Below are 21,001 nucleotides of genomic sequence, written 5' to 3' on the forward strand. Positions count from 1 at the left end.
GAAGGTTGTGTAGGCTTCGTCTTATGATAGGACACAGCTGGATAACCAGAAAGGTATTGTTTAAAACAATTATCGTTAGATGAACGTATGAAATGGTATCTTACAACAACAGTTTATAGATGCAAAGTAGCCAAATTAATTTACACTTTAAAAAAGTCACGCGGTATGGCTGCTTGACCCTGGACTGTACATAGGTCAGTAAGCTAGCTACCGCTACTATAGCTAGTATACGTTATGGAAAGTAAATGAGTATCCAAATGTGTTCTTTTTGGTTTTGTATTAATACTGGATGGTTGGTATGGTAGATAAATATGCCCCCTTCACTTTTATGCCACCTTCACTTTTTTGTTATACTCCTATCCATAATAACACCAACTATATACTCCGCTTGGCCAGCAAGCTAGTTTATATTGTGTTCTTTTTTTTAGAACCAAATCTAAAAAAATATGTAAATTAAGCCCCGCAGTGGTCGTGTAATAATACCCGTCAAACACTGAAATGCTTCCAATCGTTTTTTCACCATTTATAGCTGCAATATGTTTCCAAATTCGCATAGAATTGTGAGTTAAATATCTGTCATTCTCATTCAAAGCAAGTCTAAGAAACGCTGTTCCATGTGTGCTATTTCTATGCTTCCAGTGCTTATGTTTTGTTCTTGTATTTTTTTTATTTGTGGTTTTGAACACCAGTGTCCAACAGCTGAAAATACAATATTTTGCTTATGAAAAATGCATTTCACAATGGTTTAGATGGTAAATTATTCTCTACATGAAACTTGCTTGTTTTGTCACAAACTGAAATTAGGCAAACTAATAACATATCAACCAGGAAATGGTGGAGAGATTTCTGCATAGTGCATCTTCAATTTTAGGCTTAGCCTGGCGTGATGTTTTGATAAGTGTAAATCTTTCAGACAAAGTGACTTATCAATATATTAGGCTCTATTTTACAATTTGTAGAAAATTCTAATTAGCATCCTGCAAGTCACCTCCAGCTGACACCATTGCTGACATCTATTAGCTACCGTGATCCCATTAATTTACTGTTCCATATTTTATTGAACTAATATTTGTATTATGAATTTGGACTTGTCTTGTACAGAACTACCCTAGTAGCAGTCAGGTATTTGTGCCATGAGTACAAGGCTAGTTTTTTTGCAAAGAAGCTATATAGCTAGCTAACTACCTAGATATTAGCAACATATACAGTGCATTTGGAAAGTATTCAGACCCCTTGACTTTTTCCACATTTTGTTATGTTACAGCCTTATTCTAAAATTGATAAAATAGCCCCCCCCCCCAAACTACACACAATCCCCCTTAATGAAAAGGAAACAGGTTTTTAGAGATTTTTGCTAAAAATAAATAATGAAATCACATTTACTTAAGTATTCAGACCCTTTACTCAGTACTTTGTTGAAGCCCCTTTGGCAGCGATTACAGCCTTGTCTTCTTGGGTATGATGCTACAAGCTTGGGACACCTGTATTTGGGGAGTTTCTCACATTATTCTGTGCAGATCCTCTCAAACTCTGTCAGGTTGGCGGGGGAGCGTAGCTGCACAGCTATTTTCAGGTCTCTCCAGAGATGTTCGATTGGGTTCGAGTCCGGGCTCTGGCTGGGCCAGTCGAGGACATTGAGAGACTTCTCCTGAAGCTATCCTGCGTTGTCTTGGCTGTATACTTAGGGTCATTGTCCTGCTGGAAGGTGAACATTCGCCCCAGTCTGAGGTCCTGAGAGCTCTGGAGCAGATTTTCATCAAGGATCACTCTGTACTTTGCTCGGTTCATGTTTTCCTCAATCCTGACTAGTTTCCCAGGCCCTGCTACTGAAAAACATCCTGTAAAACATGATGCTGCCAACATCCTTCACTGAATGGATGGTGCCAGATTTCCTCCAGACGTGACCCTTGGCATTCAGGCCAAGGAGATCAATCTTGGTTTCATCAGACCAGAGAATCTTGTTTGTCTTTTAGGTGCCTTTTGGCAGACTCCAAGCTGGCTGTCATGTGCCTTTTTTAATGAGAAGTTGCTTCCATCTGGCCGCTACCATAAAGGCCTGATTGGTGGAGTGCTGTAGAGATGGTTGTCCTTCTGGAAGGTTCTCCCGTCTCCACAGAGGAACTCTATAGCTCTGTCAGAGTGACCATTGGGTTCTTGGTCACCTCCCTTACCAAGGCCCTTCTAATCAAATAAAATGTTATTGGTCACATACACGTTTAGCAGATGTTGTTGCGGGTGTAGGGAAATGCTTGTGTTTCTAGCTCCAACAGTGATGTAATATCTAACAATTTCACAATACACATCTGGAATGGAATTAAGAATATATCAATATTTGGACAAGCAATGTCAGAGCGGCATAGACTAAAATACAGTAGAATAGAATCCAGTGTGTACATATGAGATGAGTAATGCAAAATATGTAAACATTATGAAAGTGGCCTTTGATTTCAAGTCTATGTATATAGGGCAGCAGTCTCTAATGTGCTAGTGATGGTTATTTAACAGTCTGATGGCCTTGAGATGGATTCTGTTTTTCAGTCTCAAGGTCCCAACTTTGATGCACCTGCACTGACCTCGCCTTCTAAATGATAGCGGGGTGAACAGGCAGTGGCTTGGGTGGTTGTTGTCCTTGATTATCTTTTTGGCCTTTCTGTGGTGTAGGTGTCCTGGAGGGCAGGTCGTTTGCCCCCGGTGATGCGTTGGGCAGACCTCACCACCTTCTGGAGAGCCCAGGCGGTGATACAGCCCGACAGGATGCACTCAATTGTGCATCTCTAAAAGCTTGAGGGTTTTAGATGCCAAGCCAAATTTCTTCAGCCTCCTGAGATTGAAGAGGCGCTGTTGCACCATCTTCACCACACTGTCTGTGTGGGTGATCCATTTCAGTTTGTCAGTGATGTGTCAGTGATTCTCCACTGAGGTCCCTTTGATGTGGGTAGGGGGGTGCTCCCTCTGCTGTTTCCTGAAGTCCACGATCAGCTAATTTGTTTTGTTGAGGTTATTGTTCTGGCACCTCACTCCCAGGGCCCTCACCTCCTCCCTGTAGGATGTCTTGGTAATTGTTGGTAATCAGGCGTACTACTGTTGTCATCTACAAACTTGATGATTGTGTTGGAGGCTTGCGTGGCCACGCAGTCATGGGTGAACAGGGAGTACAGGAAGGGGCTGAGCATGCACCCTTGTTGGGCCCCTGTGTATAGGATCAGCAAAGTGGAGGTGTTGTTTCCTACCTTCACCACCTGGGGCGGCCCGTCAGGAAGTCCAGGACCGAGTTGCACAGGGCGGTGTTCAGACCCAGGTCTCGAGCTTAATGATAAGCATGAAGGGTACTTTGGTGTTGAATGCTAAGCTATAGTCAATGAACAGCATTCTTAAGTAGGTATTCCTCTTGTCCAGATGGGATTGTGAAGTGTGATGGCGATTGAATCGTCTGTGGCTCTATTGGGGTGGTAAGCAAATTGAAGTGGGTCTAGGGTGTCGGGTAAGTGGTTATATGGTTATGTTATATGATCCTTGACCAGTCTCTCAAAGCACTTCATGATGACAGAAGTGAGTGCTACAGGGCGATAGACATTTAGTTCAGTTAACTTTGCTTTCTTTCTTTTTTGGTACCCTTCCTCAGATATGTGCCTCAACACAATCCTGTCTCGGAGCTCTACGGACAATTCCTACTTGGTTTTTGCTCTGACATGCACTGTCAACTGTGGGACCTTATGTAGACAGGTGTGCTTTTTCAAATCATGTCCAGTCAATTGAATTTACCCCAGGTGAACTTCAATCAAGTTCTAGAAACATCTCAAGGATGCTCAATGGAAACAGGATGCACCTGAGCTCAATTTCCAGTCACATAGCAAAGGGTATGAATACTTATGTAAATAAGGTATTTCTGTTTTTTTATTTTTAATAAACTTTGAATATTTTCTAAAAACCTGGTTTCGCTTTGTCATTATGGGGTATTGTGTGTAGATTGAAAAAATATATACACTACTGTTCAAAAGTTTGGGGTCACTTAGAAATGTCAATTTTAAAATCAAATTGATCAGAAATACAGTGTAGACATTGTTGTAAATGACTTGTAGCTGGATTCTTTTAATGGAAAATTGACATTGGCGTACAGAGGCCCATTATCAGCAACCATCACTCCTGTGTTCCAAAGGCGCATTGTGTTAGCTAATCCAAGTGTATCATTTTAAAGGGCTAATTGATCATTAGAAAACCCTTTTCAGCATTTGTGTGTTCAATTACAGGCTCAGAATGGCCAGAAACAAATAACTTTCTTCTGGAACTCGTCAGTCTATTCTTGTTCTGAGAAATGAAGGCTATTCCATGTGAGAAATTGCCAAGAACCTGAAGATTTCGTACAACGCTGTGTACTACTCCCTTCACAGAACAGGGCAAACTGGCTCTAACCAGAATAGAAAAAGGAGTGGGAGGCCCCGGTGCACAACTGAGCAAGAGGACAAGTACGTTAGTGTTAGTTTGAGAAACAGACTCCTCAAGTCCTCAACTGGCAGCTTCATTAAATAGTACCTACAAAACACCAGTCTCAACGTTAACAGTGAAGAGGAAACTCTGGAAGGCTGGTCTTCTAGTCAGAGTTCCTCTGTCCAGTGTCAGTAACTGGTGTTTCACATAAGTTCTGAACCTATATACATTTTACTGACACAGTATAATTTACATTATTTTACATGTTTAATCCCACCCTTCAAGCTCCACTCAACCCGGCCAATCTATCTCTTAACTCCATCCATTTTTTATTTCTGTTTCAAATGACATTTTATTTGTCAAACGCTCCAAATACAACACCTTACAGTGAAATTTCTACTTACAAGCCCTGAACCAACAATGCAGTTTTAAGAAAACACCTAAATAATTAAAGAACAGCAGTAAAATAACAAGAGCGAGGCTATATACAGGGGGTACCAGTACAGAGTCAATGTGCGGGGGCACTGGTTAGTCGAGGTAATTGAGAAAATATATACATGTGGGTAGAGTTATTAAAGTGAGTTATGCATAGATAATAACAGAGAGTAGCAGCAGTGTAAAAAAGGAGAGCAATGCAAGTCGTCTGGGTAGCCATTTGATTAGCTGTTCAGTAGTCTTATGGCTTGTGGGTAGAAGCTGTTTAGACCTAGATTTGGCGCTCCGCTGGCCGTGCGTTAGCAGATAGAACAATCTATAACTAGGGTGTCTGTAGTGTTTGACTATTTTTTGGGCCTTCCTCTAACACCTGGTATAGAATTCCTGGATGGCAGGAAGCTTGGCCCCAGTGATGTACTGGGCCGTACGCACTACCCTCTGTAGTGCCTTGCAGTCGGAGGCCGAGCAGTTTCAATACCAGGCAGTGATGCAACCAGTCAGGATGCTCTCGATGGTGCAGCTGTAGAACCTTTTGAGGATCTGAGGACCCATGCCAAATCTTTTCAGTCTCCTGAGGGGGAATAAGTTTTGTCATTCCCTCTTCACGACTGTCTTGGTGTGCTTGGACCATGTTAGTTTGTTGGTGACATGGACACCAAGGAATTTGAAGCTCTCAACCTGCTCCAATACAGCCCGGTCGATGAGAATGGGGCGTGCTCGGTCCTCCTTTTCCTTTAGTCCAAAATCATCTCCTCAGTCTTGATCACGTTGAGGGAAAGGTTGTTGTCCTGGCACCGTATATTTTTCAACTGTGCTGTGATGTTTCACAAAAGTTATGAAACTTTCTGTTCTCGTAATTTATACAGATTGTAAATTAAAGATACACATTTTTGCCAAGAGTATTATTATTATATTGATTAATTGCCTATGTGTTTACAAATCACCCAGCAGTGCTATTTGCAGAGTTGGCTCCAGGTAAATGTTGCAAATCTTCAGCCAATCCTGGACCTGCGACCAAAAACAAGCTACGTATGGTCAGTACCAAAACAAATGATCTCATAATTCTGTCTATTCACAGCAACATCTGCAGAGCTGGGATGTTTGTATCCCCTATATACAATGGGGCAAAAATGTATTTAGTCAGCCACCAATTGTGCAAGTTCTCCCACTTAAAAAGATGAGAGAGGCCTGTAATTTTCATCATAGGTACACTTCAACTATGACAGACAAAATGAGGGAAAAAAATACCCTATATATATATATATATTATTATTATTTTTTTTTTGGACCATTCCTCCATGCAGATCTACTCTAGAGCAGTGATGTTTTGGGGCTGTTGCTGGGCATCACAGACTTTCAACTCCCTCCAAAGATTTCCGATGGGGTTGAGATCTGGAGACTGGCTAGGCCACTCCAGGACCTTGAAATGCTTCTTACGAAACCACTCCTTTGACTATTTCTGTATTTTGAATTTGGCGCTCTGCAATTTCACCGGATGTTGTCGAGGTGGGTCGCTAGCGGAACGCCTATCCCAGACAGGTTTTAAATGCAAGTTAAACTAAATGCATGCTCTTCAACCGATCGCTGCCCACACCCGCCGCCCGTCGAGCATCACTACTCTGGACGGTTCTGTCTTAGAATATGTGGGCAACTGCAAATACCTAGGTGTCTGGTTAGAGCGCAAACTCTCCTTCCAGACTCACATTAAGCATCTCCAATCCAAAATTAAATCTACAATCGGCTTCCTATTTCGCAACAAAGCATCCTTCACTCATGCTGCCAAACATACCCTCGTAAAACTGACTATCCTGCTGATCCTTGACTTTGGCGATGTCATTTAAAAAACACATCCAACACTCTACTCAGAAAATTGGATGTAGTCTATCACAGTGCCATCCGTTTTGTCATCAAAGCCCCATATACTACCCACCACTGCGACCTGTATGTTCTCATTGGCTGGCCCTTGCTTCATATTCGTTGCCAAACCCACTGGCTCCAGGTCGTAGCATGCGCTCCAGCAGGTATATTTCACTGGTCATCCCCAAAGCCAACTCCTCCTTTGGCTGCCTTTCCTTCCAGTTCTCTGCTGCCAATGACTGGAATGAATTGCAAAAATCACTGAAGCTGGAGACTCACATCTCCCTCACTAACTTTAAGCATCAGCTGTCAGAGCAGCTCACAGATCATTGCACCTGTACACAGCCCACCTGTAAATAGCCCACCCAACTACCTCATCCCCATATTGTTATTTTAGTTGTTGTTGCTCCTTTGCACCCCAGTATCTCTACTTGCATATTCATCTTCTGCACATCTATCACTCCAGGTTTAATTGCTAAATTGTAATTATTTCGCCACTATGGCCTATTTATTTCCTTACCTCCCTAATCTACATTTGCACACACTGTATATAGATTTGTATAATGTGTTATTGACTGTACGTGTGTTTATCCCATGTGTAACTCTGTGTTGTTTGTGTCACACTGCTTTGCTTTATCTTGGCCAGGTCGCAGTTGTAAGTTGTAAAGAACTTGTTCTCAACTGGACGACCTGGTAAATAAAGGTGGAATAAATAAATACATATGCACTGATCCACCGTGGGCTTTGCCGACTCTGTCAATCTATCATCAATACGTCCACTCCTATTTATAGAGTTTATCTTGTGATCTCGGACAAAACCATTTTTGCTATGTCGTGATCATGAGATAAATAAGTTGTGATCTTGACATAACGAGGGAATCATTTTTTATTCATATGTCCTCTCTGGACTACAAATTGGAGCATTGGAGGGTCGGAGTATGAGTCCAAATCAAAGAATGCGAAACAACGCACGGAGGGCACTTCTCGAATGCGTACTCAATTTGTACATATTTTGAAGCATGCATTGACGCAAACTTCAACGGAAAGTATGTAAAGAATATGACGCAACAACATAAATAATTACGCAAAATTTCATGAAATAACTGCCGGCCATTAAAATACACTCAAAATTCAGAATGAAATGTTACCTATTCACATTTCATATGTTGCCTGACTACAATATTGTAATCTTAATAGGTTAATAAATACATGCTATGTTAATTTTGGCATGTTTACCTGCCTACAAAGCCACTAGTGTGCGTCGATCGCAAGCCCATAATAGGTCAATAGGGTTAACTGGCCAGATAGCCATAAATAATTGTTAGCTAGCTAACTACCCATGAAGAATTTACATCTACCTTGCATAACATTAGTTTTAGGTCATTTTTGCCTGTTAAAAATTCTGATTACATTTACATTTACATACTCTTACATGATTAGCTACATTATTACGATTCACAATACTTTGAACAAAAATATAAAAGCAACATTTGAAGTATTGGACCCATGTTTCATGAGCTGAAATAAAAAAAATCCCAGATATGTTTCATATGCATTTTCCAAATTTTGTGCACAAATTTGTTTACATTCCTGTTGGTGAGTATTTCTCCTTTGCCAAGATAATCCTGATTAAAACAGCACGATCATTACAGAGGTGCACCTTGTGCTAGGGGTAAAAGAAAATTAATGTTTGCTCACTGTGTCCAAACACAAAGGCCTCTCAAGTCATCCAGTAGTGCCTGATATGGGAAATAGATTAATTCAACCATGGATGAAAAACACAGGCGACACAGATCAGATGTGGGCAATAACACATTTTCTGCCTCTCAAACCAGAGCGGTAGAGTTTTTGGTGGAACTGGTTTGAACTCTCTGTGCAATGGGGGAGTACCGGGGAGTATACAGAGGAATATACGGAACCATCCAGTCTAGCTTATGATTAGATTTATAGAGCAATGTAGAAGAGGCCCAGGATTGCCACCAACCTCCTCCTGTGGCTGTCATATAACCTGTGTTTTCATATCAGTGCTCATGGAGGAGAGAGGACGAGTGCCACGCACCTGCACTTTTGTCCATTTTTGTATTGATTTTTTAATATTTTTTATCTTCAACGACCTGCAGTGCCATATATACACACGGGACGCCAACACACACAGACACACTGTACAATCAGACTAGTGGTCATGAAGGAGAGTGGACGAGGAGGGAGGAAGCCATTCTAGACTATTGAGATGCATTAGTCTTTACATGCAAGATCGAGCTCATCGTCACATGACTAGCTTCTTCAGCTCCATTGCTTCACTATAAACCACGTCTACAAGGCTGTCTTTGCTGTTTGAAAATAAAGCTTCAGCTATTCATCAAAGGAAAGGATGATGATATTCACCTGAGCACCAGAGACTTCACTATCTATCCAGACATGGGATTTGTTTTCAGAAGCATCTTTTCGTAAAGGGTACATTTGTAGCTTATACGTGTGGTTGAAAGAAAGCTACCATAGTTGGCAACTTTTTTGCTACATCCCCAGAGAGCCTTTTTTAATGTCAAGTTGTCACAAAGTGCTTGGCAGTAACCTGGCCTAGAACCCAAAGGACAAGCAGAACCACAGCAGCAAGGGGGGAAATAATATAACCCTCGAGGTTAACCAGACTGAGGGGAGGCCCATTCTCCTCTGGTTGTACCAGGTAGAGGTTACATACATTGTACTCGTATGTTGTTCAGAGAATTTCAAGTAGGGATAGACTGTTTTCCGTATCTGCGAGACACATACAGTTAAGGACCTTTTGGCCAGATAGTTGTCCATAAAAACCGTACGTTTTAGGGTATAGACATTGCTGACACAGCATGATGGGACACACCAGTAGGTCGGGCGAATGCCGCGGCATCGATGGGTAGGGTAAAGCAGCAAGGGCGGGAATGGGGCAGTAGAGCAGCATCCAGCATCTGGAAGTAATGGTGGAAAGCTTTCTGTAATGGTAATAGTAATTGTGTACAACAAAGGCAGTCCCAGCCAGTGCTTATGTTCACTTTTGCACCTTTTCCATACCAGACCATTGACGTGTTCAGTGCTGTTGAATTTGGCCTTGATTTGGTTGTCACCTGGATATGCATGATAGGGTCTCTAGATACATTCTTGCGCACAGTTTCCCCCTCAGTGAGTTTGAACCTTTCCACCCTGCCAAGGAAATTGAGAGTTTGGTCCTTTTCACTAATGTCCACAGAGGCACTCGGTCTTCAAGGGTCCTCTGCTTTGCCCTCTGGTAAAATGCTACCCCTTTACCCATGCCACTTCAGATTTAGTATTCAGAAGAGTACTCATGTTCTGCAGTGTTAAATGGTCTATCAGATTTCCCAACACATTTCTGACTTCTTACACTCGCCAGCAACTGACAGGTTCTAGTTAGTACATTTAGCAAAACAAATTTCATAATATTGCAGCACCTATCATTTGTTGATGAAACACAAACTCAAACAATTCAAAAGGGTAACCTTTTTTATTGTATTTGCCTTTTTTGGCCCTGTGTGTGTTTTGTAATGAATAATTTTGATCTTCAACAACCTGGAGTGTCATTCAAAAACACACACACACACACACACACACACACACACACACACACACACACACACACACACACACACACACACACACACACACACACACACACACACACACACAGACACAGACATACTCTACATTTAAGACACTCAAACCAGAGGGAAAGAGGAGTCCATGCAAACAGGGACACGGGAGAGATTACAGAGCAGTTTTTCAGCTGCAGCATGGAGGCCCTGAGAGGATGACCAGATGCCAGGAAGGATTTCCCACAGGACACATTGATTCATTTCAATGAAGAAGACTGAAGTACCTAGCTGGCCAATTCCACTGACGTGCTCAATACTGAAATGCCTGACAGATCAGCAGGAGTTGTAAAATACTTCCAATAATTCCTTTTTGGAAATCACTTATCACTCACAAAATGACAGTTGCTCCTTTGCTTTCCCGTTGGGTTATAGTTTATAGGTACCTGGGATAACGTGCATCAATGAACATCTGTTTGAATCCTGCACATGCATGGGCTTCAGTGAAATGCAATGGTTGTGTGTGTGTGTGTGTGAGAGAGAGAGAGTGGAGTACAGTAAGTTGTTTAGTTAGTGTCAGTTCACACATGGAACAACGATAATTACCAGTTACACATTTAGTAACCTGGTGAAGTACACAAGCATTATTCTATACCATCGAAGGATCTGCCACACAACAGACATGCATTTCATTTCAGTTTCCTTTGAGTTTTTCTGTTGTTACGTTTTTTTTATTTTTGGCAATTAAAAGTCCTGAACACATCGGACACTTGCATCTGAGGAAAGCAACCTCATTGCTAATACCCTTTCAATGTGATCTGTTGGCAGATCTGAAGGAACTGGATAGGTGTAGCTAGGCATTATGGGTATTTTTTTCCACAATCTGCTTTCTGTTACACAGTTATAAATAAACATGACCAAAGGTATCAGTCAAACATCTCATTCCAAAATCTTGGGCATTAATATGAAGTTGGTCCCCCCTTTGCTGCTATAACAGCCACCACTCTTCTGGGAAGGTTTTCCATTAGATGTTGGAACATTGCTGCGGGGATTTTCTTCCATTCAGCCACAAGCCCATTAGTGAGGTCAGGCACAGATGTTGGGCGATTAGGCCTGGCTCGCAGTCGGCGTTCCAATTCATCCCGAAGGTGTTCCTTGGGCTTGAGTTCAGGGCTCTGTGCAGGCCAGTCAAGTTCTTCCACACCAATCCCAACAATACATTTCTGTATGGACCTTGCTTTGTGCACAGGGGCATTGTCACGCTGAAACAGGAAAGGGCCTTCCCCAAACTGTTGCCACAAAGTTGGATGCAGAGAATAATCTAGAATGTTATTGTATGCTGTAGCATTAAGATTTCCTTTCACTGGAACTAAGGGGCCTAGCCCATACCATAAAAAAATGTCCAGACCATTATTTCTCCACCACCAAACTTTACAGTTGGCACTATGCATTGGGATAGGCAGCGTTCTCCTGGCATCTGCAAAACCCAGATTAGTCTGTCGGACTGCCAGATGGTGAAGCGTGATTCATCACTCCAGATGTTTCCACGTTGGCATTGCGCATGGTGTTTCCACGTTGGCATTGCACATGGTGATCTTAGGCTTGTGTGCGGCTGCTCGGCCATGGAAACTAATTTCATGAAGCTCCCGACTAACAGTTCTTGTATTGACGTTGATTCCAGAGGCAGTCTGGAACTCTTTAGTGAGTGTTGCAACCGAGGACAGACGATTTTTACGTGCTACACGCTTCAGCACTTGGTGGTCCCGTTCTGTGAGTTTGTGTGGGCCTACCACTTCGTGGCTGAGCAGTTGTTGCTCCTAGATATTTCTTCTTCACAATAACAGCACTTAGCACGCACTCCAGCAGGTGGATCTCACTGATCATCCCTAAAGCCAACACCTCATTTGGCCCCCTTTCGTTCCAGTTCTCTGCTGCCTGTGACTGGAACGAATTGCAAAAATCGCTGAAGTTGGAGACTTTTATCTCCCTCACCAACTTCAAACATCTGCTATCTGAGCAGCCAACCAATCGCTGCAGCTGTACATAGTCTATCGGTAAATAGCCCACCCAATTTTACCTACCTGTTCCCCATACTGTTTATATTTATTTACTTTTCTGCTCTTTTGCACACCAATATCTCTACCTGTACATGACCATCTGATCATTTATCACTCCAGTGTTAATCTGCAAAATTGTAATTATTCGCCTACCTCCTCATGCCTTTTGCACACAATGTATATAGACTCTCTTTTATTTTTGTATTTTTTTTCTACTGTGTTATTGACTTGTTAATTGTTTACTCCATGTGTAACTCTGTGTTGTCTGTTCACACTGCTATGCTTTATCTTGGCCAGGTCGCAGTTGCAAATGAGAACTTGTTCTCAACTAGCCTACCTGGTTAAATAAAGGTGAAATAAAAACTTACAGTTGACCGTTGTAGCTCTCGAAAGGTAGACATTTTCAGAACTGACTAGTTGAGAAGGTGGCATCCTATAACGATTGAAAAGTCACTGAGCTCTTCAGTAAGGCGGTACTACTGCCAATGTTTGTGTATGGAGATTGCATGGCTGTGTGCTTGATTTTATACACCTGGCAGCAACGGGTCTGGCTGAAATAGCCCGAATCCACAAATATGAAGGGTTTTCCACATACTTTTGTGTGTGTATATATATATATATATCTGCCATTTTATCTTCTCTTCTTGTTAAAATTGTTAAACACAAGCACCCTCTACTGGCCAGACATTAGAATAGCTTTTCAACAGTGCACTCCTACTTTGTGTGTCTGGTGTTCTGCTATGCTGAGAATCTAGCACATTCACGTACCCCCGAGCAAGTGTCATCTAAATATCTCCAATACTAATACTTCAATGACTGTGACGAGAAGATGTTTATTCCTCATTTCGTTACATTACGTCCTCATTTCATTTTCGGATAGTGTTTTTCTGCCGTAGACATAACAGATGCTGTAAAAGTCCAGAAGAGATGATAAAACTACACACAATTAATGCCCTGGTCGTAATTAGTTTAATTGTTCATTATGGCCTGTATATCCAAGTCACTTGATTGCTGCAAGGTTGCAGTTTCATTCACTTGCTAATGTTACTTTTTAAGAATTAAGCGTACAGCTGATTGTAAAAGCAACTATCTTAACAGATGCCTTAAAGGAAGACCTACTTCTCCCAAATGCACACTAGACACACTTTAACCTCAATCTGACTTATTATCATATGAAAGTCTGATAAAGTGCATAAATTGTCATCTGTACGATTCATCTGTATGTCATCATTTTTGCCTTGATCAACATTGGGTGGATTGGAAGTGACCTTATCTAGATTATCCTAAATAGTAGGGTCACGGCAGGATCCGTTTAGAATCTCAACACACCCTTACCGGAAAAAAACAGGCTTCTGGCAAGCAGTTGTGGTAAATCTTTTGGATAACCTACCACTATTTTCACACGCAAATTAGTTTTTTGGCTGACTGTTGCCGCAAATTTGCATCGACTTCTGAACCTCTGGGGAAACTTGTGGCGAACAAGCAGATGTCACTGTGTGCTAACATACAGGGAGGCTCTTCCTCTGTTAAGGAGCATCCTACACACACACACACACACACACACACACACACACACACACACACACACACACACACACACACACACACACACACACACACACACACACACACACACACACACACACACACACAAGGGGACACTGTAACTCAATACCATCTACTGTATCTTGCCTATGCCGCTCTGTACCATCACTCATTCATATATCTTTATGTACATATTCTTTATCCCCTTACACTTGTGTCTATAAGGTAGTAGTTTTGGACTTGTTAGCTAGATTACTTGTTGGTTATTACTGCATTGTCGGAACTAGAAGCACAAGCATTTCGCTACACTCGCATTAACATCTGCTAACCATGTGTATGTGACAAATAAAATTTGATTTGATTTGAACAACAGCCCTGGAGTAACAAAGAATCCAGGGGTCATTTACATTTTTCCATCAATGTAGAGATTGAAGCGAGAACAGCTAAAGAGGCGCTTGAACCAGCGACCACTGTAGTTGAAGGACAATTCAAGTGTGCCTGTGCCATAATGTTCCAGACCTCATGGCGGGACCCATAATATACTTTCCAGTATATACAGGCAGGCTTCAATATCAGTGATCATAAAAGGGGGCTACATGGCTGAGGGAAAGAGAAATGAATGTACCGCGTGTCCCTCCATGACGGGGGTCTACCATGCTGGCGGTCGTACTTGTCGTGTCTCCTTGGCACTTCATTGATCCATTTGTGTCATTGGTTAGCCACCAAACACCTGAAAATCCAAGTTCCAGTTTCTTATGATAAGGGAACACATTCTTATTTTCAATGATGGCCTGGGAACAGTGGGTTAACTGCCTGTTCAGGGGCAGAACGACAGATTTGTACCTTGTCAGCTCGGGGGTTTGAACTCGCAACCACTAGGCTACGCTGCCGCCCCTAGTACTAGTTTTGTGTACCTCTGCTTTGTAATGACAGAAGATGAATTAGGAAGTTGGAATACACACTATCTGTATGGAACAAATCTGTCATGTCCAGTGGTGTCACTAGGAATTTTTCACTGGGGCAGTTTGAAAGCACCCCTTCGCAAACACCAATCTATGGTGTGCATGTCTCTTGGAGGTGCCAGGCCTATTTTTGAGGAGGCTTCAGCACTGTCAAGCCCCTCCCTGGAGCCGCCCGTTGCTATCCCTTGCCCTTTCTTTTATGATGCATGTAACCAAAGATGATCTATTATAATTGACAAGTAACCGCTCTAGCAATGGAAATACATGTCCTCAAAGATGCAAGCACTGTACTGTCTATGATGGAAGCAGGCAGGATGAGACCAGGTGGGACCATTCTAGACAACGAGAGGGCAAATATGTGTGTGAACAACAGGCACACCTCTGATACAAAGCTTTTTATTTTTTTAAGTTGCCGAAATGCCAAGTGCGCCCAATTTTATATCAGTGCATTCGTATAACAAACTAAATATTACAAAACTTCTATTCAATCAAATATGCCTCGCATAGCAAATTCGCAACTTTTTTGTTGTTGACCAAATTCTATACTCATTGACCACCATACAAAAATTACCCAGCTAGCACAAAATATTCTCAGAACCATATGTTTCGTAGAGCTTGGTGTCCTATGGTTATTTTGCATACAACCATCCCACAACATCCTGGGAATGGTGCAGGCTTTTGGAACGTTCAGCACATTTAACGAACTTGAATGTATTGGTCAATACATACACAACGCAACATGTATAAACGCAACATGCAAAGATTTTACAGTTCATATACGGAAATCAGTCAATTGGCACCATTTTCCTCATGCAGCGCGGCACCATTTTCCTCATGCAGCACGGCATCTCCTTCGCATAACGTTGATCAGGCTGTAGATTGAAGAGGAGTGGGACAACATTGCACATGGACAAAAGGGCTGTGTAAAGTTGCTGGATATTGGCGGGAACTGGAACATGCTGTCATACACGTCGATCCAAAGCATCCCAAACATGCACAATGATGGCAGCGGATAAATGGCACGGCAATGAGCCTCAGGATCTCGTCATGGTATATAATTCTTAGAACATTCTCTGAATGAGGAAACATCATGCTAAAGTACTGAAATTCCCACAGAAGAACGTGGTTTCTTAACGTTCTATAAACAATTTGAGAAAACTACTTGAAATAGAACCATGAGGAAATATTATCTCGAGCTGAAGTTCCCACATTGTTTCTTTACGTTCTTGGAACAATTTGAGAACATGAGTTTAAATAGAACCAACTTGTAGGAAACGTTATGCTGAAGTACTAACATTTTTACAGAAGAACGTTGTTTCTTAATGTTTTCTGAACTATTTGTGAACATTCCCAATTTCAAAACAGTTGGAAGACATTCCTAGAACATTACACACGTTTAAATGAAATGTAACCATGTTTGAACTTTTAGGAAAGATTCCTCAGTAAAAGGCACATGAAGGCCTGCTTGGAGTTGGCCAAAATACACCTAAAGACTCTCAGACCATGACAAACAAGATTCAATGCTCTGAATGCCAAGCGTCATGTCTGGAGGAAACCTGGCACCATCCCTACGGTGAAGCATGGTGGTGACATCATCATGCCGGGGAGATGTTTTTCAGCAGCAGGGACTGGGAGACTAGTCAGGATCGAGGGAAAGATGAAAGGAGCAAAGTTCCAACAGGACAACGACCCTAATCACACAGCCAAGACAACGCAGGAGTGGCTTCTGGACAAGTCTCTGAATGTCCTTGAGTGGCCCAGCCAGAGCTTGGACTTGAACCCGATTGAACATCTCTGGAGAGACCTGATAATAGCTTTGCAGCAACGCTCCTCATTCAACCTGACAGAGCTAGAGAGGATCTGCTGAGAAGAATGAGAGAAACTCCCCAAATACAGGTGTCCCAAACTTGTAGCGTCCTACCCAAGAAGACTTGAGGCTGTAATCGCTGCCAAAGGTGCATCAACAAAGTACTGAATAAAGGGTCTGAATACTTATGTAAATGCGATATTAAATTTTTAAAATTTGAATTCATTTGCAAACATTTCTAAAAAACTGTTTTTGCTTTGTCATGATGGGGTATTGTGTGTAGATTGATGAGGGAGAAACTATTGAATCAATTTTAGGATAAGGCTGTAACGTAACAAAATGTGGAAAAAGTCAAGGGATCTGAATACTTTCCAAATGCACTGTATATATTTTGACCATGACAGTTTACAATCTAAGGTAACGCCAAGTAATTTAGTCTCCTCAACTAGTTAAATCTCACACCATTCATTACCAGATTCAGCTGGTAGTTTTTACAACAACAGGTTATCAATAATATCAAAGGCTGCACTGAAATCAAACAGAACAGCTCCCACAATATTTTTATTATCAATTTCTTTCAACCAATCATCAGACATTTGTGTCAGTGCAGTACATATTGAGTGCCCTTCTCTATAAGCATGCTGAAAGTCTGTTGTTCATTTGTTTACACAACTTTTTCCAACATTTTGCTAAGAGCTGGCAGCAAGCTTGTAGGTCTGCTGTTATAACCAGTAAAGGCTGCTTTACCACTCCTGGGTAGCGGAATTACTTTGGCTTCCATCCAGGCCTGAGGACAAAGACTTTCCTCTAGGCTCAGATTAAAGATATGACAGATAGGAGTGGCTGTAGAGTCTGCCACCATCCTCAGGAGCTTTCCATCTAACTTGTCAATGCCAGGAGGTTTGTTATTATTGATCGATAAAAATAATTGTCCACCACTCCCACACTTACTTTACAAAATTCTAATTTGCAATGCTTTTCTTTCATTATTAGTTTTTCCTACCTAAATTTGCCCACTTTGCCATTTCATTCAAATGATTCGCAACATCAAATGGTTGAATAGAGTTGAATTAGTCTTTCTGCCCATAATTTCATTTAAAGTACCCCCCCCCCCATTTTTCCCCCATAATTCTTTATATCATTGATCTTGGCTTCATAATACAGTTTCTCCATCTTTTTGTTGAGTTTAGTCCCATTAATGTCTCAATTTCCAGTAAGCCAGCTAGTTAGATGTGGAACCAGACTTATTAGCCATTCCTTTTGCCATCTCTTTCAACCATATAATAGTTCAATTCCTCATCAATCCTTGGAGCATTAACAGTTCTAACAGTTCACGTCTTCAGTTCGTTTCTTAACAGGTGCATGCTTCTCAATAATTGGACAAAGCAATTTCATAAATTCATCAAGTGCAGCGTCTGGATGCTCCTTGTTAATCACATCAGACCAACACATATTTTTTTACATCATCTACATAAGAGTCACAGCAAAATCTTTTGTATGATCTCTTATACACTATTTTACACCCAGCTTTTGGAACTTTGGCTCTCCTGGATTAGCCACTATATTGTGATCACTGTATACAATTGGTAAGGATACAGAGTTCTAACGTATTAGTAAAAATGTGATCCATACATGTGGATGATCTTGTTCCTGTAGTGTTTGTAAACACCCTGGTAGGTTGATTAATAACCTGAACCAGATTACAGACGCTGGTTACAGTAAGAAGCTTCCTCTTGAGCGGACAGCTTGATGGAAATCAGTCAATATTCAGGTCCCCAAAAAAGTAGACCTCTCTATTTACATCACATACGCTATCAAGCATTTCACACACATTATTTCGATACTGACTGTTAGCACTTGGTGGCCTTCAGCAACGCCCCAAAATAATTACACTTGGCATAAGATCTTTTCCAAGCATTACAGGGATATGGTTCTGGATATATATATATATATATATATCTATCCAGAAGCTGCCCTTTTTCAGGACCCTGCCTTTCAAAGAGAATTAATAAAAATACAAATAACTTCACAGATCTTCATTGTAAATGGTTTCCTATGCTTGTTCAATGAACCATAAACAATTAATGAACGTGCACCTGTGGAACAGTCGTTAAGACACTAACAGCTTACAGACGGTAGGCAATTAAGGTAAAGTTATGAAAACGTAGGACACTAAAGGGGCCTTTCTACAGACTCTGAAAAACACCAAAAGAAAGATGCCCAGGGTCCCTGCTCATCTGCGTGAATGTGCCTTAGGCCTGCTGCAAGGAGGCATGAGGACTGCAGATGTGGCCAGGGCAATAAATTGCAATGTCCATACTGTGAGACCCCAAGACAGCGCTACAGGGAGACAGGACGGACAGCTGATCGTCCTCGCAGTGGCAGACCTATGTGTAACAACACCTGCACAGGATCGGTACATCTGAACAGCACACCACACACAGGTACAGGATGGCAACAACAACTGCCCGAGTTACATCAGGAACGCACAATCCCTCCATTAGTGCACAGACTGTCCCCAGTTGGCTGAGAGAGGCTGGACTGAGGTCTTTGAAGGCCTGTTGTAAAGGCAGGTCCTCACCGGACATCACTGGCAACAACGTCGCCTATGGGAACAAACCCACCTTTGCTGGACCAGACGGGACTGGCAAAAAGTGCTCTTCAAGTCGCGGTTTTCTCTCACCAGGGGTGATGGTCGGATTATCGTTTATCATCGAAGGAATGAGTGTTACACCGAGGCCTGTACGGTCTGGGTCGGTGTGTCACAGCATCATCGGAATGAGCTTGTTGACATTGCAGGCAATCTCAATGCTGTGCGTTACAGGGAAGACATCCTCCCCCCTCATGTGGTACCCTTCCTGCAGGCTCATCCTGACATGACTCTCCAGCATGACAATGCCACGAGCCATACTGCTCGTTGTCAGTGTGCTGCCATGGCCAGCGAAGAGCCTGGACCTCAATCCCATTGAGCATATCTGGATTATCCCAATATTGCCCAATATATTGTTTTCCCGTTGCCCTTTTTGACATTTTTGGTCAAATTTGCTTCAATGCTGTTGTCAAATTTGAAAGCGTCAATTCTTTACCTTGGTGTCCTCCATTTATGTACATACTTGCCATTCTAAGATGAAGTTCTCATCTTAACATGATACATATATCACCTTTCACATCACCAACCAAAAGAAGAGTTTTTTATTGGTCATTTATTGGTTCGGAGGGTGAGGGCTAGGGCCATTCCCCCCAGAAATGTACCGGAACTTGCAGGTGCCTTGGTGGAAGAGTGGGGTAACATCTCACAGCAAGAACTAGCAAATCTGGTGCAGTCTGTGAGGAGGAGATGCACTGCAGTACTTAATGCATCTGATTTTGACCCCCCCGTTTGTTCAGGGACACATTATTTAATTTCTGTTAGTCATAAGTCTGTGGAACTTGTTCAGTTTATGTCTCAGTTGTTGAGTCTTGTTATGTTCATACAAATATTTACACATTAAGTTTGCTGAAAATAAACGCAGCTGACAGAGTGAGGACATTTATTTTTATGCTGAGTTTATATATACACTGCTCCAAAAAATAAAGGGAACACTAAAATAACACATCCTAGATCTGAATGAATGAAATATTCTTATTAAATACTTGTTTCTTTACATACTTGAATGTGCTGACAACAAAATCACGCAAAACTTATCAATGGAAATCAAATTTATCAACATTTACATTTAAGTCATTTAGCAGACGCTCTTATCCAGAGCGACTTACAAATTGGTGCATTCACCTTATGACATCCAGTGGAACAGCCACTTTACAATAGTGCATCTAAATCTTTTAAGGGGGGGGTGAGAAGGATTACTTTATCCTATCCTAGGTATTCCTTAAAGAGGTGGGGTTTCAGGTGTCTCCGGAAGGTGGTGATTGACTCCGCTGTCCTGGCGTCGTGAGGGAGTTTGTTCCACCATTGGGGGGCCAGAGCAGCGAACAGTTTTGACTGGGCTGAGCGGGAACTGTACTTCCTCAGTGGTAGGGAGGCGAGCAGGCCAGAGGTGGATGAACACAGTGCCCTTGTTTGGGTGTAGGGCCTGATCAGAGCCTGGAGGTACTGAGGTGCCGTTCCCCTCACAGCTCCGTAGGCAAGCACCATGGTCTTGTAGCGGATGCGAGCTTCAACTGGAAGCCAGTGGAGAGAGCGGAGGAGCGGGGTGACGTGAGAGAACTTGGGAAGGTTGAACACCAGACGGGCTGCGGCGTTCTGGATGAGTTGTAGGGGTTTAATGGCACAGGCAGGGAGCCCAGCCAACAGCGAGTTGCAGTAATCTGCGAGTTGCAGTAATCAGAACCTAC

Source organism: Oncorhynchus keta, chromosome 28, assembly GCF_023373465.1.
Source record: "Oncorhynchus keta strain PuntledgeMale-10-30-2019 chromosome 28, Oket_V2, whole genome shotgun sequence".
Classification (NCBI taxonomy): domain Eukaryota; kingdom Metazoa; phylum Chordata; class Actinopteri; order Salmoniformes; family Salmonidae; genus Oncorhynchus; species Oncorhynchus keta.